This window comes from Phyllobates terribilis, unplaced genomic scaffold (genome assembly GCF_046119375.1).
Source record: "Phyllobates terribilis strain yellow unplaced genomic scaffold, ASM4611937v1 Scaffold_1__5_contigs__length_1240528914, whole genome shotgun sequence".
NCBI lineage: Eukaryota > Metazoa > Chordata > Amphibia > Anura > Dendrobatidae > Phyllobates > Phyllobates terribilis.
The window spans coordinates 333,763,114-333,784,609 of NW_027362761.1; the positions used below are offsets into that span (position 1 = coordinate 333,763,114).

General features: G+C 44.0%; 2 pseudogenes; both read right to left on the reverse strand.

The window, feature by feature from the left end:
- Positions 1-5,146, reverse strand: part of LOC141264118 (ATP-dependent DNA helicase PIF1-like) — a 43,929-nt pseudogene extending 38,783 nt beyond the window's left edge.
- A 39-nt stretch (positions 5,147-5,185) lies between these two features.
- Positions 5,186-20,389, reverse strand: LOC141264197 (uncharacterized; annotated as a pseudogene).
- Positions 20,390-21,496: the final 1,107 nt, after the last annotated feature.

Below are 21,496 nucleotides of genomic sequence, written 5' to 3' on the forward strand. Positions count from 1 at the left end.
CAACCTGATGGAGGTCAGTATAGATGGACTAATAGACCAAGTCCCACACACCGCTAGAAGCCCAACTATTTTTTCAGAGCTAGATGCAGAAAAAAATTATATTCAATTTGCAACCTGCTGGAGGTCAGTATAGAAGGACTAATAGAACAAGTCCCACACACTGCTAGAAGCCCAAATATTTTTTCAGAGCTAAATGAAGAAAAAAATTATTTTTAATTTGCAACCTGATGGAGGTCAGTATAGATGGACTAATAGAACAAGTCCCACACACTGCTAGAAGCCCAAATATTTTTTCAGAGCTAGATGCAGAAAAAAATTATTTTTAATTTGCAACCTGATGGAGGTCAGTATAGATGGACTAATAGACCAAGTCCCACACACCGCTAGAAGCCCAAATATTTTTTCAGAGCTAGATGCAGAAAAAAAATATTTTTAATTTGCAACCTGATGGAGGTCAGTATAGATGGACTAATAGACCCAGTCCCACACACTGCTAGAAGCCCAAATATTTTTTCAGAGCTAGATGCAGAAAAAAATTATTTTTAATTTGCAACCTGATGGAGGTCAATATAGATGGACTAATAGACCAAGTCCCACACACCGCTAGAAGCCCAACTATTTTTTCAGAGCTAGATGCAGAAAAAAATTATTTTTAATTTGCAACCTGATGGAGGTCAGTATAGATGGACTAATAGACCAAGTCCCACACACTGCTAGAAGCCCAAATATTTTTTCAGAGCTAGATGCAGAAAAAAATTATTTTTAATTTGCAACCTGATGGAGGTCAGTATAGATGGACTAATAGACCAAGTCCCACACACCGCTAGAAGCCCAACTATTTTTTCAGAGCTAGATGCAGAAAAAAATTATATTCAATTTGCAACCTGCTGGAGGTCAGTATAGAAGGACTAATAGAACAAGTCCCACACACTGCTAGAAGCCCAAATATTTTTTCAGAGCTAAATGAAGAAAAAAATTATTTTTAATTTGCAACCTGATGGAGGTCAGTATAGATGGACTAATAGAACAAGTCCCACACACTGCTAGAAGCCCAAATATTTTTTCAGAGCTAGATGCAGAAAAAAATTATTTTTAATTTGCAACCTGATGGAGGTCAGTATAGATGGACTAATAGACCAAGTCCCACACACCGCTAGAAGCCCAAATATTTTTTCAGAGCTAGATGCAGAAAAAAAATATTTTTAATTTGCAACCTGATGGAGGTCAGTATAGATGGACTAATAGACCCAGTCCCACACACTGCTAGAAGCCCAAATATTTTTTCAGAGCTAGATGCAGAAAAAAATTATTTTTAATTTGCAACCTGATGGAGGTCAATATAGATGGACTAATAGACCAAGTCCCACACACCGCTAGAAGCCCAACTATTTTTTCAGAGCTAGATGCAGAAAAAAATTATTTTTAATTTGCAACCTGATGGAGGTCAGTATAGATGGACTAATAGACCAAGTCCCACACACTGCTAGAAGCCCAAATATTTTTTCAGAGCTAGATGCAGAAAAAAATTATTTTTAATTTGCAACCTGATGGAGGTCAGTATAGATGGACTAATAGACCAAGTCCCACACACCGCTAGAAGCCCAACTATTTTTTCAGAGCTAGATGCAGAAAAAAATTATATTCAATTTGCAACCTGCTGGAGGTCAGTATAGAAGGACTAATAGAACAAGTCCCACACACTGCTAGAAGCCCAAATATTTTTTCAGAGCTAAATGAAGAAAAAAATTATTTTTAATTTGCAACCTGATGGAGGTCAGTATAGATGGACTAATAGACCAAGTCCCACACACTGCTAGAAGCCCAAATATTTTTTCAGAGCTAGATGCAGAAAAAAATTATTTTTAATTTGCAACCTGATGGAGGTCAGTATAGATGGACTAATAGACCAAGTCCCACACACTGCTAGAAGCCCAAATATTTTTTCAGAGCTAGATGCAGAAAAAATTATTTTTAATTTGCAACCTGATGGAGGTCAGTATAGATGGACTAATAGACCAAGTCCCACACACCGCTAGAAGCCCAACTATTTTTTCAGAGCTAGATGCAGAAAAAAATTATATTCAATTTGCAACCTGCTGGAGGTCAGTATAGAAGGACTAATAGAACAAGTCCCACACACTGCTAGAAGCCCAAATATTTTTTCAGAGCTAAATGAAGAAAAAAATTATTTTTAATTTGCAACCTGATGGAGGTCAGTATAGATGGACTAATAGACCAAGTCCCACACACTGCTAGAAGCCCAAATATTTTTTCAGAGCTAGATGCTGAAAAAAATTATATTCAGTTTGCAACCTGATGGAGGTCAGTATAGATGGACTAATAGAATGATGCTATGCCCAAAAGATTTTACTTCACTAGGTGCAGTAAAAAAATTGGTATTCTATACACAGGTGGTATATCTTGCAACACAGATAGGCTACTCCACTGACTAACACACTCTGCAATAGGCCAAAAAGGATTAGCTTTGCTAGATTCAGCCAAATGCTGTGAAAAAAACTTGCACAGCACTGGCACAGACCTGCCTGGCAAAAACTGATAGGAACTCATGTAACCTAGTCCTGAAAAGGACTCCAATTACAATTAGTCTTTACTCCCACAACCTATCTATTTAAGAGCACAGACCTCCCTGATAAAAGTCGTAGGAAATGCTGTAACCTAGTCCTTAAAAGGACTGCAATCACAACTATTCCCTACTCCCAAGCTATCTGTATATTTGTGCGAAAATTGGCTTGAAATTAACAAGGTATAGCGCACACAGCAACAGCGGTGCCGTCTAACACGCAGCTGCAGCAGTGAGAAAATGGTGGCGACGGGGAAAATGGCTTGGTCTTATAGGGCAAGGACATGTGACATACACTGCCAATGACACATGCCCTTGCTTGTGTGAAAAAAAGCACTTCGCTCCGTGTGTGCGCTGCTGATAGGCTGACAGATTGCACCTCCCCACTGCAAATGCGGGAAAGAGAAAAAAAAATGGAGATCTTCATTGTTCCTGCAGAGATCCATCCCCTGCCCCTCCCCCCACCCCGCTGTACACTCAAACTGCGTATTAACATTAATTTTCATCATTACTGAGAAAAAATCCAGTTATGATTTTGGTGCACGAACAGTTATCGAACATAACCTCGAACAGCCGAATTTTTCTCAAATTGTTCGTGTTCGCCGAACGGCTCGAACACCGCCCAAAACAGCTCGAATTTGAGATTGGCCAACAGTTCGAGTAGAACAACGCTCATCTCTAGTTAAGAGGAGACTTTGTGCAGCAGGCCTTCATGGTAAAATAGCTGCTAGGAAACCACTGCTAAGGACAGGCAGCATGCAGAAGAGACTTGTTTGGGCTAATGAACACAAGGAATGGACATTAGACCAGTGGAAATCTGTGCTTTGGTCTGATGAGTCCAAATTTGAGATCTTTGGTTCCAACCACCGTGTCTTTGTGGGACGCAGAATAGGTGAACGGATGGACACTACATGCCTGGTTCCCACCGTGAAGCATAGAGGAGGAGGTGTGATGGTGTGAGGGTGCTTTGCTGGTGACACTGTTGGGGATTTATTCAAAATTGAAGAGATACTGAACCAGCATGGCTACCACAGCATCTTGCAGCGGCATGCTATTCCATCCGGTTTGCGTTTAGTTGGACCATCATTTATTTTTCAACAGGACAATGACCGCAAACACACCTCCAGGCTGTGTAAATGCTATTTGACCAAGAAGGAGAGTGATGGGGTGCTACGGCAGATGACCTGGTCTCCACAGTCACCAGACCTGAACTAATCGAGATGGTTTGGGTGAGCTGGACCGCAGAGTGAAGGCAAAAGGGCCAACAAGTGCTAAGCATCTCTGGGAACTCCTTCAAGATTGTTGGAAGACCATTTCCAGTGACTACCTCTTGAAGCTCATCAAGAGAATGCCAAGAGTGTGCAAAGCAGTCATCAAAGCAAAAGGTGGCTACTTTGAAGAACCTAGAATATAAGACATATTTTCAGTTGTTTCACACTTTATTGTTAAATATATAATTCCACATGTGTTAATTCATAGTTTTGATGCCTTCAGTGTGAATGTACAATTTTCAAAGTCATGAAAATACAGAAAAACCTTTAAATGAGAAGGTGTGTCCAAACTTTTGGTCTGTACTGTACATACATAGAAATGTATCTAATATGTATCTATAGATATGTATGTATCTAAGGCATATTAATATGTGTTCAAAAAGTAAATCACTATTGATGTGATATAATACTATGTACATGTTATTGAGATTGCTAAAGACCTAAATTAATTTAAAACATTTTTATAAACTACATTTTTAGTGAACACTTTATCACTACCATGTAACAACTGTCCTTGTAGTGGTGTATCTAAAACCTTGACATGGGAGCGTTGCTTGACTCTGGAGAAAGCAACATATAGCTGCCCATGGCTAAAGGTTGGTTGAGGTAGATAAATACCCACTCAATTTAGGGTCTGTCCTTGTGCCTTGTTAATTGTCATTGCGAAAGCTGGCTTAACAGGAAACTGTCATCTTCGTAGTTTGAATGGTAACCCAGTTTCAGATGGACACAAATCAATGCGTGGAATAAAAACAAAGTCTCCTTTAGCTGACCCTGTGATGACTTTTGCCTGTATGATATGAGGATTTGAGGATGTTACAAGGAGTCGAGTTCCGTTACATAATCCTATTTTTGTATTCAGGTTTCGCAGTAGCATGACAATTGTTCCTATTTTTAGTTGTAGGTGATGTGGTGGCATTCTAGATGGTGTCAGAGAATGTAAAAATTCGACTGGGTAGTGTTCAGTTTCATAAGCATCATCCACATCCACAGAATCATCACTTGTATATAAGACATATTGGCCATTTAATCGGTCCATAATTTGAGAATTGAGAAATTCAACATCTTCATTTTTTGGACACAATATTGCATGTGATGCAGCATACAAAACACTTTCAGTGTCATTAACATTAATATGAATATTTGTGCCAAATATGTCTGTGAATCAACAGGCAGAGGACAACATGTCTGGAGGAATTTCAATAACGTCCTCTCCAAGATTGTATTCGTTTGAGAGCTGACCATTGCCTATTTTAACTAACCAAGTGCTGTATTCTGGATCCCTGGATCTCATGTTGTTGAATAGTGGGAGTCTTGTGAAGTGTTTCCAGAGTTAACAATATTTAAGACAACAATCCACAATTTCAGTTCTGGTGGCATGTGTAAGTACAGGAAGGCATTGGCGGAAATCTCCTCCAAGTATGAAAACTTAACCACCAAAGGGAACATAATTTTTGTCATCAACATGTATTGTCATGACATCACGTAGAAGTCTATCAATGACATTCAAAGAATGGTTTTGTGCCATTGTACACTCATCAAGTACAAAAAGTGTAGTATTTTTTAACTTGTTGGCAGCGTTAGTGTCAGTTTTAATCCTGGAAACTGATGTTTCATTAATTGGAATCGGAATGCCATACAGAGAGTGAGTGCATAGTTCGTCCTCCAGGTAGCAAGTTTGCAGCTATTCCTGTAGTGGCTGCAGGTGAGACCACATGTCCTTGTCCTCTGACATAATGTATAAGTAGATGGTATAAGTAGGTTTTTCCATTGCCACCTGGACCATCAATAAAGAAACACTTAGGTGTCAACGTGTTGTCTTGTAGAGCATCCACAATGTCATTGAAAGCCAACAGTTGCTCAGGATTAAGAGTTTTTTTCATCTCAGTAGCTGTAGCTAATTCATAGTCTTTATCATAGTCTTCTTGAGGCTGGCCTATGTTTGTTGCATGGCGTGGTAAATTAAAATCCAAATAAGACTTGACATGTATTATTAGCACATCTTGAACATCTTTCATAGCATAGCTTTCACAATTGATACACAGTTCACTGTTCTTGTGGTATCGGTAACAGTAGTCTTGTATGAAATGTTGCTTAAATTCCTTCCACAATTCTATTGGATTTGTAGGTGTTCCAAAAATACAGATGTAAGCGAACATCTCCCAAAGTTGTGCAGGCATGTTCAGAACAGGTGCATCAAGTATAGTATTTCTCCAGACACTATCATCTACAGTGGTGGCCAAAAGTATTGGCACCCCTGCAATTCTGTCAGATAATACTCAGTTTCTTCCTGAAAATGATTGCAATCACAAATTCTTTGGTCTTATTATCTTCATTTAATTTGCTTGCAAGGAAAAAACACGAAAGAGAATGAAGCAAAAATCAAATCATTGATCATTTCACACAAAACTCCAAAAATGGGCCAGACAAAAGTATTGGCACCCTCAGCCTAATACTTGGTTGCACAACCTTTAGCCAAAATAACTGCGAACAACCACTTCCGGTAACCATCAATGAGTTTCTTACAATGCTCTGCTGGAATTGTAGACCATTCTTCTTTGGCAAACTGCTCCAGGTCCCTGATATTTGAAGGGTGCCTTCTCCATACTGCCATTTTGAGATCTCTCCACAGGTGTTCTATGGGATTCAGGTCTGGACTCATTGCTGGCCACCTTAGAAGTCTCCAGTGCTTTCTCTCAAACCATTTTATATTGCTTTTGGAAGTGTGTTTTGGGTCATTGTCCTGCTGGAAGACCCATGACCTCAGAGGAGACCCAGCTTTCTCACACTGGGCCCTACATTATGCTGCAAAATTTGCTGGTAGTCTTCAGACTTCATAATGCCATGCACACGGTCAAGCAGTCCAGTGCCAGAGGCAGCAAAGCAACCCCAAAACATCAGGGAACCTCCGCCATGTTTGACTGTAGGGACCGTGTTCTTTTCTTTGAATGCCTCTTTTTTTTCCTGTACACTCTATGTTGATGCTTTTTCCCAAAAAGCTCTACTTTTGTCTCATCTGACCAGACAACATTCTTCCAAAACGTTTTAGGCTTTCTCAGGTAAGTTTTGGCAAACTCCAGCCTGGCTTTTTTATATTTCGGGGTAAGAAATGGGGTCTTCCTGGGTATCCTACCATACAGTCCCTTTTCATTCAGACGCCGATGGATAGTTAGTCGAGGTTCTTTATCCACCATCTGCACAATCTTGCGTTGAAATTTCTCGTCAATTTTTCTTTTCCGTCCACATCTAGGGAGGTTAGCCACAGTGCCATGGGCTTTAAACTTCTTGATGACACTGCGCACGGAAGACACAGGAACATTCAGGTCTTTGGAGATGGACATGTAGCCTTGAGATTGCTCATGCTTCCTAACAATTTGGTTTCTCAAGTCCTCAGACAGTTCTTTGGTCTTCTTTCTTTTCTCCATGCTCAATGTGGTACACACAAGGACACAGGACAGAGGTTGAGTCAACTTAAATCCATGTTAACTGGCTGCAAGTGTGATTTAGTTATTGCCAACACCTCTTAGGTGCCACTGGTAAGTTACAGGTGCTGTTAATTACACGAATTAGAGAAGCATCACATGATTTTTCAAACAGTGCCAATACTTTTGTCCATCCCCTTTTTTAGGTTTGGTGTGGAATTATATCCAATTTGGCTTTAGGAAAATTATTTTTGTGTTTTTTCATTGAAGACAAATTAAATGATGATAATAATACCAAAGAATTTGTGATTGCAATCATTTTCAGGAAGAAACTGAGTATTATCTGACAGAATTGCAGGGGTGCCAATACTTTTGGCCACCACTGTATTAATAATCCAAGTGCTAAGGCAGCATTTCGAAAGGTTTCATGTTTAATACCATTGACAGATTTAAGGTCCTGAAAACTTGTTGCTCCTTTTACATGTAATAACAACAAACGTAAATAATAGCGTTCTTGGTCTTTCACACTAACTATATACATTCTTCCTATTACAGTGTGGCCTCTGTTCTTTCTGTGCTCCCATATGCCATGTTTCCAAATGTAGTGTTCTGGAATGTCTCTGTAATAATATTGATGTGCATTAGGGTAGATCTTATTAAGGTTAAAGTACGCCATGAGTGTTGAATTTTGAAGTAGTTTTTGTTGTATGTTGTCAATGGGCTCATCTTGATGAAAATATAGTGCCTGAGAGTTAGGTAGATGTACTGCAAGGTGCATAATTGGATGAGATTGTCTATGCATAAGAAAAGCAAAGATTCTCCATGCAGCTTCGGGTGCACTGACGTATCATGAATCAACAAATTGATTTGTTTCATCATGTTGGAGTTTTGTTTGAGCTATTTCAATATTAGCCTTGTCATGTCCTTTATATACATATTTAAACAAATACTTGACACTTTGGATGCTAGCACAAATTTCCACATTAAAATGGCAGTTGTATTATTTTAGCAAATATGAGTTATATGGGACAACCCACGAATTGTCAATTGTTTTAGAATTATGTTGATATGTAGTGTGTAGCATTGGCGTCTCTGCCTCCAGCCGGGCAGAGACGCCGTTCCCCTTACCGCCTCGGTCCAGGTCCGGCATCCTCCCGCTCCCCTGCTGCTGTGGCGTGCTCTGCGCGCAGCTTCCTGGGCTCTGTGCTTAGGGCGTGCATGCTCCCTCCCTCTTAAAGGGGCCGCACGCGCAGTCCTATAGAGTCCCTGGCCAATGGCTGGAGGACTTCCCCTGTATTAGGCACCTCCTCCAATATGGAGGTGCCTGTGCAAGGTTGTTGCTAAACACTTGCTACAGCCCTCAGGTCCCACTGCCTGTCAGTCCTGCCTGCCAGTCTTCTGTCAGTCCAGCCCGCCAGCCTGTCTAACAGTTCTGTTCTCCAGTCTGTCTACAGTTGTGCCCGCCTGCCTACTTACCTGAAGCACCTGTCTGTAACCTGCTGTGCCCGCCAGCCTGCTTACCTGGAGCACCTGTCTGTAACCTGCCGTGCCTGCCAGTCTGCCTACCTGGAGCACCTGCCTGTTACCTGCTGTGCCCGCCTGCTCGCCTACCCGAGCACCTGTCTGGCTATCTGCCGAATCAGCCTGCTTATCTACCCGGTCCACCCATCAGCCTTCGTGCCATGCTCACCCGCTGTACCAGTCAGTTCCTGCCATCTGACCCGTGGGAGTCACCTGCTCTCACGCAAGGTCGGTCCCAGAGTGGCACCTGGTCCACCTGCCCGGTTCCTCCCTAGTTCACGGAGTCGACTAAGCCGCCGTGTGACCTTGGTCGGGCCTTGTAGGCACGTAGTCATGCCCCTCTGGTCCATCCTTGCACTGAAGCACAGAGGATCCACCATCTGGACTCGTAACATAGTGCCAATGTTTCTGCAGTAAATTGGATAGCCATCCATTTCTTTAGAGGTATTTTGTTGAAATTTTTTTGGAAATCCTTTGGTGCAGTGTCCATGATCCATACATGGACAGTTAGGATTAGCTTCACCACAGGGACCGAGAATCATGTTTGTCAGAACAATGTTGTGGAGCTGAGGGTATGTTGTCTTGTCAGGAATTTCAGCCCACACAATATTGTCTATGTCTTCTTCAGTTTCTTCAGTTCTGATTTTCAAATTTTTGTCAAGGATGATTAAAATATGTTTATGTGGCAGGCCACGCTTTTGAAACTCAATAACATGCACAATAGCACAGACGTGTCCAAATAATCCATTGTTGATGTCAGATAAAAGGGATTCAAGTTTAATTTTAAAGAGCCGTGTAACTAAGTCTGGGCGATGTTCAGCACGTTGCCACTGTTGTAAATTTTCAGTAATTTCCCTCTACTTTGGATTACACGTCATGGTGACAAAGAGATCAGAGCAACCATATTTGGTACGATAGCCATGGCATCCTGATTAGAGATGAGCGTTGCTCGACTCGAACTGTTTGCCAATCACAAATTCGAGCTGTTTTGGGCGGTGTTCGAGCCGTTCGGCGAACACGAACGATTTAAAAAAAAAATTCGGCTGTTCGAGGTTATGTTCGATAACTGTTCGTGCACCAAAATCATAACTTGATTTTTTCTCAGTAATGATGAAAATTAATATTAATAAGCAGTTTGAGTGCACAGCGGGGCGGGGGGAGGGTCAGGGGATGGATCTCTGAAGGAATAATGATAATGTGCACTTCGCACACACGGAGCGAAGTGCTTTTTTTCACACAAGCAAGGGCATGTGTCATTGGCAGTGTATGTCACATGTCCTTGCCCTATAAGACCCAGCCATTTTCCCTGTCGCCACCATTTTCTCACTGCTGCAGCTGCGTGTTAGACGGCACCGCTGTTGCTGTGTGCGCTATACCTTGTTCATTTCAAGCCAATTTTCGCACAAATCTACAGATAGCTTGGGAGTAGGAAATAGTTGTGATTGCAGTCCTTTTAAGGACTAGGTTACAGCATTTCCTACGACTTTTATCAGGCATGTCTGTGCTCTTAAATAGATAGGTTGGGAGTAAAGACTTATTGTAATTGCAGTCCCTTTCAGGACTAAGTTACATCAGTTCCTATCAGTTTTTGCCAGGCAGGTCTGTGCCAGTGCTGTGCAAGTTTTTTTCACAGCATTTGGCTAAATCAAGCAAAGCTAATCCTTTTTGGCCTATTGCATAGTGTGTTAGTCAGTGGAGCAGCCTATCTGTGTTGCAAGCTACACCACCTGTGTATAGAATACCAATTTTTTTACTGCACCTAGAGAAGTAAAACCTTTTGGGCATAGCATCATTCTATTAGTCCATCTATACTGACCTCCACCAGGTTGCAAATTGAATATAATCTTTATCTGCATCTAGCTCTGAAAAAATATTTGGGCTTCTAGCAGTGTGTGGGACTTGGTCTATTAGTCCATCTATACTGACCTGCATCAGGTTGCAAATTAAAAATAATTTTTATCTGCATCTAGCTCTGAAAAAATATTTGGGCTTCTAGCAGTGTGTGGGACTTGGTCTATTAATCCATCTATACTGACCTCCATCAGGTTGCAAATTCAATATAATTTTTTTCTGCATCTAACCCAGCCAATAGTTTTGGCCTAATACCACAGTTTGGCCACTCAGCTCTGCTCGGTTCCCATCCATTGTTTTTTTGTGCAAACAACTCCAGAGTTGTGAATTAGTTAACCACCAAAATGAGTGGAAAAAGGCCTGCTGCTGGTGGAAAGGGGAATAGGCGTGTTGGGAAGGGGAAAAAAGGTTGTGTCCGTGGGGTAGGTGTTAAAGCAACAGTAACATCTGCAGAAGAAAGACCATCTTAGAGCCAAACTAAAATGTCTACTTCTTTTAGCGGACAATGTGATAAGATCCCTTTCTTACGTCCACGCCAATCACTACAAATTCCAGATGAGGCACAAAAACAGCAGGTGCTTCAACGGATATCAAGTGCTCCTTTAAGTGGGCTCTCCTCCACATCAACTTCAACATCACAAATACTCCAGTCCTCAGAGGTGTCACCCCAATCGCATTTGCTTCCTCACAGCTCCCTAATCTCCAGCTGCCCGTCTGAGTATGAGGTAGAACAGATGGTTGAGTCTGCATAGCTGTTTACTCATACTATAGCCTGGGAATCAGAGGTCGGCTCCAGCGCTTCTGTGAATCCAGACGAGGAAATGATCTGCACTGATGCCCAGAATCTTTATGAGTCGGATCTAGGACCAGACGCAGAAGGTTCTGACCATAATGTAGACCCTCATTCCCAAACTGTAACTCCTGTTGGTGGAGACAATGAGGAAGACGATGATGAGACTCAAATACCTGATTGGAGCGACAACTTTAGTTTTTTGTCAGGGCAGGAACAGGTTGGCTCTGAGGACGACGGGTGTGATAACACACAGGGTGATGATGATGAGGTTGGAGATCCCACTTATTGTCAACCCACAGTCAGCCAAGAGATGAGGTCAGCAGAGGAGGTGGAGGAGGATGTTAGTGATGACGAGGTCAGGTTGTGCCTTCCTGTACAGAGACGAAGTACTGGAAGCACTTCAACAACTGCATCCTCAAACACAACTCTGCCTCTGACCAGAAGTCGTGGTGGCTCTTCAGGTCGCATGGGTGCTAAGCCTTGCATAGCCTGGGCATTTTTTCAGAGCGATAAAGATGACCCAACTTGTGTTATCTGTAACATTTGTCAGCAAAAGCTAAGTAGAGGCCAAAAATTCATAGTTTGAGTACTTCATGCATGAACTGGCACATGGACATGAAGCATAAATTGCAGTGGGAAGATCACTGTGCTACAATGCGGCCTAGCCGGCCGGGTCAACCACCGTTTGCCACATCTTGTGCATCCGCGGCCTCTTCATCCTCTGTGACTGGGGGGACAGCAGTCACACCTGTTTTGGGATGCAGACCTGCCACCTCTTTACCCGCAACAGCCAGCGTGATTGGCAGGTCATCATTTTCTTTGGAGGTGGTAACACCAGCTGGTGTTGAGCGCTGTCCGACATCGATAGCACCACCTTTGGATGAAGGCAACCTAACATGTCCGCCTGCATCTTCCTCACAGACCGGCAGTTTGTCGGGGACACCCTTATCAACCCCGTCTAAGCACAACAGCCAGCCCTCGGTCCCTCAGATGTGGACAAGTAAAAGACGATTTCCTCTTAGCCATGAGAAAGCTAAGAGGTTGAATTTCACCATCTGCAAGCTCTTGGCTACAGAAATGCTGCCTTTCCGCCTGGTGGACACAGAGGATTTTCGAGACCTTATGTCCGTCGCAGTGCCCCAGTACCAGATGCCCAGTCGGCACTACTTCTCAAAGAAAGGTGTGCCTGCGCTCCACCAGCATGTCACACACAACATCACCGCTTCTTTGAGAAACTCTGTGTGTGACAGGTTGCATTTCACCACAGACACTTGGACGAGTAGGCATGGACAGGGGCGTTACATGTCGCTGACTGGGCACTGGGTAAATATGGTGACAGCAGGACAAGGGGCTGCTGTCCAAGTCTTGCCGTCCCCACGAGTTGTGCGTCAATCCTCTTTATCTCAAAGTTCCTCCACTGCTTCTGCCTCCTCAACCTCCTCTCGGTCCTCCACCTGCACCCAAAGCCTGTCTAGTCATGCCACAAGCTTTCTAACTGCGCAGAAGGGATCCTGCACACCTCCTTACTATGCTGGCAGTAGGGCTCAACGTCATCAGGCGGTTTTTACTTTGAAATGTCTTGGAAATGTGAGTCACACAGCTGAGGAGTTGTGGTCAGCTCTGGAGAACCCATTTCATGAATGGTTGTCTCCACTGGACCTGAAACCAGGGAAGGCTGTGTGCGACAATGCTGCAAACCTGGGTGCGGCCCTTCGCCGGGGCAATGTCACACACGTGCCTTGTATGGCTCACGGTTTGAACCTGGTTGTCCAGCAATTTTTAGCCCACTATCCCGGACTAGATGGCCTTCTGCAGACGGCACGGTCGCTGTGTGCTCACTTCCGCCATTCGCATCCCGCAGCTCAGCGATTTACATCTCTACAGAAGTTGTTGGGCCTGCCACTTCACCGGCTAAAATGCGATATGCCTACCCGGTGGAATTCAACTCTGAACATGTTGCAGCGACTGTGGCAGCACCGACAAGCCCTGGTGCAATACGTTCTGACGTATAGCCTGGGCCAACGAGATCCAGAGGTGGGGCAAATCACGCTGGAGGAGTGGTTTCAGATCAGGGACCTATGCACCCTTCTGCACAGTTTTGAAATGGCGACGAAGATGTTTAGTGCTGACGATGCCATTATCAGCATGACTATTCCGGTGATCTACATGCTGGAGCACATGTTAAACAGAATTCGGAGTCAGGTGGTGGCACAAGAAGAGGTGGAGGAAGTAGAGGAGGAGGAGTTGTATGCGGAAGGGCTAACATCTGCTAGGTCCAGACGGTCAGCAGCACCAAGGCAGCAGGCATGTGAGGGTGGGGGAGATGGTTTTGCCAGGGTGCATGGTAGCAGCAAAACTAGTGAGGAAGGTGCAGGAGCCCAGGAAGAAGTGGAGGACGAACTGATGGAAGACTCATCAGATGAGGGAGACATTGATCACATTTCTGTTGTGCAAGGTTGGGGGGAGAGTACAGAGGAAGGAAGCATGATTGTTACCTCGCCACCAACACAACAGGGACTTGGTGCTCCTGGATGTGCAAGACACATGAGTGCCTTCTTGCTGCACTACCTGCAACATGACCCTCGAATTGGGAGAATTAGAAATAATCCTGACTACTGGGTTGCCACACTGTTAGATCCCCGGTACAAAAGTAAATTTGCAGAAATTATTCCTGCCATAGAAAGGGATGCACGCATGCAGGAGTATCAGCAGAGACTGTTGCAGAATCTTACATGTGCTTTTCCACAAAACACCAGTGGTGCACGTAGTGAATCTCACAGTTCCAACTTGCCAACAGTGGGACCGTCGAGTGTTCAGCACTCAAACCGTAACAGAAACACAGTATCTGCTGGTAACATCAATTTTGTGGAATCATTTCACCACTTTTTTAGCCCATCCTTTGCAAGGCCACAGGAGACAAGAAGTCTGACACATAGTCAACGCCTAGAGACGATGGTACAGGAGTATCTCCAAGTAAACATTGAAGCCATGACTGTGTCACTGGACCCTTGCTATTTTTGGGCTTCCAATCTGGATAAATGGCCGGAGCTAGCCACTTACGCCTTGGAGATCTAGTAATGCCCGCAGCCAGCGTTCTGTCTGAACGTGTGTTCAGCGCTGCTGGTGGTGTGCTGACAGATAAGCGCACGCGGCTCTCCACTGATAATGTAGACAGACTCACGTTCATAAAGATGAACAAATCATGGATCCGAACCAACTTTTCTACCCCTGTGTCATCCTGGGGAGAGTAAAAGCTTGATGATTGGTTACAATCACCTCACCAACCGTTTTAAGCTTTCAAATTACTAATCATGTTTATCTGTATCTTGGCTGGAAAATAATTTGGGCTTTGTAGCAGTGTGCAGTACTGATTCTATTAGGCCATCTATACTAAGCTCCACCAGATTTAAAATTACTAATCATGTTTATCTGTATCTTGGCTGGAAAATAATTTGGGCTTTGTAGCAGTGTGCAGTACTGATTCTATTAGGCCATCTATACTAAGCTCCACCAGATTTAAAATTACTAATCACGTTTATATGTATCTTGGCTGGAAAATAATTTGGGCTTTGTAGCAGTGTGCAGCACTGATTCTATTAGACCATCTATACTAAGCTCCACCAGATTTTAAATTACTAATCATGTTTATCTGTATCTTGGCTGGAAAATAATTTGGGCTTTGTAGCCGTGTGCAGTACTGATTCTATTAGGCCATCTATACTAAGCTCCACCACATTTAAAATTAATAATAATTTTTAGCTGCATCTAGCCCGGAAAATAATTTTGGGGCTCCGAGATGCGCAAGACACATTAGTGCCTTCTTGCTGCACTACCTGCAACATGACCCTCAGATTGTCAGAATTCGAAGTAATCCTGACTACTGGGTTGCCACACTCTTAGATCCCCCACACTCTTCAATCAACCTTTTCATTTTAATAAAGACCAAAAAAAATGGTAATTTTTGAAAATATAAGCATTAGCAGGTTATTAGAAACTGAAATCAAACAGTTTTCAGCTCAAAACTTTATTCTAGGTGATGTTACATTTGCACATAGGACCCCTTGTTCAAAAGGAGCTTCTGAACTCTCTCGTCCATTGAATTTGTCAGGTTTTGGATGGTTTCTGCTTCAATTGTTTTGCATGAGGACAGAATACCCTCCCAGAGCTGTTCTTAGATGTGAACTGCCTCCAGCCATCATAGACACTCCTTTTGATGATGCTCCAGAGGTTCTGAATGGGGTAGAGGTCAGGGGACCATGGGGGTCACACCATAAGTTTGTCCCCTTTTATGCCCATATCAGCCAGAGATGCAGATGTGTTATGTGCAGCATGAGACGGTGCATTTTCATGCATGAAAATGATCTTGCTGTGGAATACACGGTTTTTCTTCTTGAACCATGGCAGGAAGTGCTGTTTGAGAAACTCCACATACATTATGGAGTTCATCTTTACCCTTTCAGGGATCCTAAAGGGGCCAACAATCTCTTTCCCCATGATTCCATCCCAAAACATTACTCCACCTCCTCCTTGTTGGCGCTGTAGCCGTGTTTGCGTGGGGTGTCCATCAACCAGCCATCCTCCACTCCATCCATCTAGACCATTGAGCGTTGCACGGCACTTATCCGTGAACAAAACAGTTTTGAAATCAGTCTTCATGTATTGTTTGGCCCACTGGAGCCGTTTCTGCTTGTGTGCAGTGGATAGAGGAGGTCGACAGGATGGCGTACGCACAGCTGCAAACCTCTGAAGGACCCTGCATCTTGTTGTTCGAGGGACGTTGGAGGCACCAGCAGCTTCAAAAACTTGTCTGCTGCTAGGACAAGGCTTTTTCTCCGCTGCTCTTTTAACCTGACGTAATTGAGTATAGGAAAGAGTCCTCAATTTGCCCTTATCAGCACGCACACGTGTGTACTGTGAATCAGCTACATACTTCTTGATTGCCAAGACACTTCATCCTGATCATCGCACAATGTTGATTGTAGTCATGCCTTGACCTAAACACTCCACAATTTGTTGCTTCTCAGCAGCCGACACATCCTTTTTCTTTCCCATTTTGGCAGAAAATGTAGGCTGCTTAATAATGTGGGACAGCCTTCTTAAGTAGTCTTGCCTTTCATTGGACACACCTCCCAAACTAATTAGCACAGGTGTCTGCAATTGCTTACAGTGATATAAAGAGCCCTGACACACATCACCATCAAAGAGTTTAACTGACAAACAAACAAATTCTTCCCTTATCACTCTTAAACACTTTTTGCATAATAATTTGGAACACAGTGCACATGTGCTTTTCCACAAAACACCAGTGGTTCACGTAGTGAATCTTACAGTTCTAACTTGCCAACCGTGGTCTGTATGGAGTTGTTCAATAAAGGGCCCAAAATTAAGATAACAAAGACGGGAGAGGTCTCTATGAATAGGAATTCCTAATTATTTGATACCCTGTGAGGGCCAGGCAAAGGGAAAGTTCGACTGGATGGAATCCTATATGGATTTGGGGAGGGAGACATCGAGGGCCTCAGACTTCGCTGCATTGATTTTAAAATTTGACCATGTAACAAAGTGATCTATTTCAGCCATAACAGCAGGTATGGATATATGTGATTGAGTGATATATACTAGGACATCATCAGCAAATAGAGAGCACTTGTACTCGGTGCCTCCCACCTCAATCCACCTAATATTGGGGTTATGGCGAATTGATGAGAGCAGGTGCTCCGTCACTAGGATGTATAAGAGAGGGGACAGAGGACATCCCTGCCTTGTCCCAATGGTGATTATGAAAGGTGATGAAAATGTTCTGACGTGCCCCCTGGGCCTTGGGACACCCGGAGCCGGACCCTTTTTGGTGGATGCTGGTGGTTGTAATCTCCGTGGCGGCGACCCGGTTCCGTGGCTCAGGGCGGTCAAACCAGTGGCGGAACTATTTATGTGGTATTGATGTTTAAACGTCCGACTACGCCACCAGTGGATTGCGGTCACAGTGAACCGCCGCTGCAGGCCAGACCGCTGAGGCTGGTGTTGTGGGTGCAGCAGAGCGTAGCATAACTCCCCACGGGAGGAGTATAGCCTCAGGGTAGTGTATGCGGAGGATGGGGGTGATGGTGCAGGGCAGCAGCAGTAACGACACGGAGTCAGTGATGCAGTCCAGGGCCTTTACTCACAGTTCTTATTATCCAGACCACTTCTGCAGGTAACGGCTGCCCACGTCGTACTGTGCTCACCAGGTGAGGGGCTCAGAAAACTCCCAGTTAACTTTCGAGCGCTTCACAGGACCCCCTTTGTGTGTCCTTTGTCTGGCCTTTCTTACCAACCCTTCTGTCCGGCTGCCTCGGGCCTCCTCTTGGTAAACTTGGCGCCAGTTTCCCTGACCCTATGTGGTGCCTTCCTAGCGGGTGTAGCGAGGGGCTGCACCACATAAAATGTCACAGGCTCCGGTTTCTAGCTGAGGGTCTTTTCCCGCCTCCACTAGTTTCGGGGACCGGTCTCCTCCTTTGGCCTGACCCCTCCACGCAGGTGGATTCGGGCATGCGGTGGCGACTCGCCCATCCGCACCCCTGGGATCCCTTCGTTCCTCGTTCCTGGAGCCTTCTCCGGTCCTCTTCCTTCCTTCTCCCTCTTCTAGGCCTGGGCCTCTGTTACTAGGCCCGCCTCCGGAGCAGAGCTCATGCAGAGCCCCTGCTCCCTGTCACTTCTGCTCAGACTTCTCTGCACTGAACTAAGATGGTGCCCACCTTTTATACTCCCTTCTCAATGCACCCAGGAACTGCTTCTTCCCTGCTCCTGCACTACAGGGTTCCCCTTCCTCAGTGTTCCCTCCCCCCATTCCAGCAAGGGACAGGGACTGTTGTGCCCATCTCAGGGGCATATTGGTCGCCCTGCCCCACGGCAATGTGGTGTAATGCATGCAGGTGTCGGGTCCTGATCCACACTCCATCCTTACCTGAGAGTGAGATATCACACCTCTGGGTGAGGTGCAGTACCTCTGTAGCAACCGAGCCCTCAGGGTGCTTCAGTTCCATTTATCTTCAGCCTAGGTGACGTATTGCAATACAGGGCCGTGATTTTGGCTATACAAGGGTCACCTAGACCCCTACCCCAAGCTTTTTAAGAGAATAATATATGGCGTGCTAGGAGACTCTATGGAATGCTTTCTCAGCATCCAACGAGAGTATCTAATTACAAATTTTTAACTGCATCTAGCCCAGGAAATACTTTGTGCCTAGCAGCAGTGTCTGCTAGTCAGCGGATTATCCCGGCTGTTAAGCAAGCTACACCACCTGTAGTTTGGACACTTAATTTTTTCAAAGGAAATGCTTTGGGACCATGGGATACTCAGTGAAGAGCATCAGGAGGCACCCCAAGGCATAGGGGCTGGGACTGGCGGTAGGATGCCTTGCAGTGGACAGCCGAGCTCGATCCTTATAAAAGCTTTTTAACTGCAGCAGCTTTAGTGGACGCTACTGAAGCTGGAATTACGCGGCTGCTGGCATGAGACTTGCCCTCCAATAGATTCTTGTAAAAGGATTTAAAGTGTATTCATTCAAATTAGAGAGACAATTTAAATGAAAAAGCTTAGAGCTGCCTCCACCACAGAGGGGCTCGCTGGACCCACCAGCGGACAGGCACCAGTATTGGGAGAGGGGGGCTGGCCGTCAGGGTCCACCGCGGCTCTGGCACAAACCCGGCGTCACGGAGTTGGCAGGGGCAGGAACGGACTGGCCCTGTCGGCTTCTCAGTTTTTGGTTTTTAGAAGGGCATGACATGCCTATATCTGTGTCTCCCCCTCCTTTTACTCCTCCACCTCTTTTCTTTTCGCATGACTATATATACTTGTCACTTTTCCATGTGTTAGTTATGTCTTCTGAGCAGTTTGTCAGCTTTTGGACACCTTTGAAGGTGTTTTCTATGTGTTTCTATGTGTTTTTGTTTGTCTGCCATTGATTTTAACGGTGTTCGAAGGTGTTCGACGAACAGTTCGACGAACAGTTCGGCGAACACACGGGTGTTCGACGAACTGAACCGAACTCGAACACTACGGGGGTGGCTCAACACTAATCCTGATACCACTGCTGCATATTTCGTGCACTGCCTTCGAAGGATGATGGTAAAATGACAGTTTTTCCAATGGGGATGCCCTTTTCAATAGATTTGTTCTTGTAGCAAGCAATAATCTTCTACTTTTAGATCTTTTTGATGCATTTGAATGTAATGTAGTCTATTAGCTTCGATTTTGACATATGCATCAACCAAATTTTGTTGTGTTAGTTTACCTCTATTTAGTAGTGGATTAAAATCCTTTCTTACTGATAAAACATAGCTGTAAAACTGTAGTTGGGTAATCCTTCGTTTACTATCTCCTTGGTGTTTTAGAGCGTCATGCCAGCCTTGTTCTCTATAAGAGAAAAAGATGAATTAAGATGTCTCTATGGATGGGAGGCTCACCATCATCATTCTGAAAGATGAGTGCCACTTCACTCACAGTTGGTTTATTGTATCGTCTGGGATCTTGAGTCCGATCTTGTTTAATAGCCATTGTGATGTTTGGCATAACAGTTCCCTTTTGTAGAGCTTTGGTCGTCTCTTGTTCTTCCACATCATGTAGCATTCTATAGGCAGCAGTGAAAGGATTTTGTGTTTGCATTAGCTCAGCAATAATAGTCATTAAAGTAAGATGACATTTTTCATTTTCTTTACATTGCAGTCGTTGTTCATTAGCGTGGGTGGTATCTAGTATGTAAATTTGTGGAAATTTAGGTGGTTTTTCGTCATGTGGATGCAGTGTGCCTGTTCGATGATAGATCTGTCCATGAATTTGAAAACAGTATGGGCCATATCCAGGAGGTGGTGAAACACTTGCTCCCATGGACACAAAAGCAAAAGAACTGTTGATAGAGCGAATATAGTCCATAAAATTTTTGCTGTATTCATGTTCTCCTGTCATCAACATTGTCAACACATGGGGATACTGTATTACGGGTAAATGTACTTTACCTTTCTGACAGCACTGGGTAAACTTTTTATCCAGAGGCATCTCATTTGCAAAATGCAAAGCTTGGCAATTTTCACATACATGGGTCATGTCACTGCAGCTGTGTTCTTTAATACTATTTTCATCCTGAGTAAAACGTTGTTGTAGTAGTAGTGGAGTACTTAAAGATTGAATGAATTTTGTTTGTTGCCAAATGTTGATTAGCCGTTTGTTTTGTAGTTGCAGTACTGTAAGCGTTTGTGTTTCAGCTTGTGGCTGCACAGAGTATGGTGCTGTATTGTGTAACACTGACATTGATATGTCTAGTGGAGATAGTTGCCGAGAGGTCATAGACCTTACAGTGGTAGAATCTGTGGTGTGGTGTTCAGATTGTGATGCATCATCTTGTGATAGTGGTAGAAATGTAGAGACAAAATGTGTATTTTTACAGCATTTTTTTTGGCAAATAGCCAATCAATTAGCTTTAGAGTGAGGCGACTCCTGAGCGAGACGTCTACGTTGATATGCATTGTCTCTGTCCATACAATGACGTTTTTGTTCAGGACTCTCATTAGCACGGTGTTGTTGTTGACGTAGTGCCTGGGCCTTTTTTATTTCATCTTGATTTTTGTATTTTTTAAGAGAAGCCATGTTTGGTAGTTGGAGTAGTGTGAGGGTTTGTGTTTCATCTTCTAGCTGCACAGAGTATGGTTCAGGATTGTGTAACACTGGCATTGATGTGGCTAGTGGAGATAGTTGCTGAGAGGTCATACACTTTGAAGTAGTACAATCTGTGGTGTGGTGTTCAGATTGTGATGCGTCACCTTGTGATTGTGGTAGAAATGTTGGGACAGAATGTGTATTGTGGCAGAGTTTTTGTTTGGAAATTGCCAATCTGATAGCTTTAGAGCGAGGTGACTCCTGAGCCAGACGTCTACGTTTACATGCATTGTTTTTGTTCAGACGATGGCGTTTTTGTTCAGGAGTCTTATTAGCACGGCATTGTTGTTGACGTAGAATCCGAGCCTTATTTTTTTTCAAGTTCATTTTTGTATATTTTGGAGCAGCCATGTTGGCAGTGGTGCG